Source organism: Etheostoma cragini, chromosome 14 (genome assembly GCF_013103735.1).
Source record: "Etheostoma cragini isolate CJK2018 chromosome 14, CSU_Ecrag_1.0, whole genome shotgun sequence".
NCBI lineage: Eukaryota > Metazoa > Chordata > Actinopteri > Perciformes > Percidae > Etheostoma > Etheostoma cragini.
In genome coordinates, this window is record NC_048420.1 from 24,510,618 (window position 1) to 24,511,047 (window position 430).

A 430-nucleotide genomic window follows, 5' to 3' on the forward strand; every position below is an offset into this window, starting at 1 on the left:
ACACAGGAGAGAAACCTTTCAGCTGCTTAGTTTGTAATACATTTTTTACACAGAGTGAAAGTTTACAGAAACACATGAGAAGCCACACAGGAGAAAAACCTTTTAGCTGCTCTGAGTGTGATAAAGCTTTCACTGATAGTGGAACCCTGAAGAGACACATGATAACTCATTCTGGAGAAAAACCTTTCAGCTGCTCAGTCTGTAGGAAATATTTTACACAGAATGGAAATTTACAAAATCACATGAAAATCCACACAGGAGAAAAACCTTTCAGCTGCTCTGTCTGTAAGAAATCTTTTACACAGAGAGGACATTTACGGTCACACATGGTAGTCCACACAGGAGAGAAGAGATTCAGCTGCAGTGTTTGTAACAAGAGATTTGTCTGGCGTTCTCTTGTCAAAAGACATAAATGTGTTGGTCAGATGGA

General features: G+C 39.3%; 1 protein-coding gene and 1 long non-coding RNA gene across 2 annotated transcripts in view; one reads left to right on the forward strand and one right to left on the reverse strand.

Moving 5' to 3' along the window:
* LOC117956476 (oocyte zinc finger protein XlCOF6.1-like) overlaps nucleotides 1-430 on the forward strand; it is a 59,752-nt gene that overhangs the window by 11,374 nt on the left and 47,948 nt on the right. The window lies entirely within an intron of this gene.
* Nucleotides 30-430, reverse strand: part of LOC117956513 — a 6,049-nt gene continuing 5,648 nt past the window's right edge. The window contains exon 3 of the long non-coding RNA XR_004659298.1: nucleotides 30-99. This is a non-coding gene — a long non-coding RNA (uncharacterized LOC117956513). The remainder of the gene's footprint in view (nucleotides 100-430) is intronic.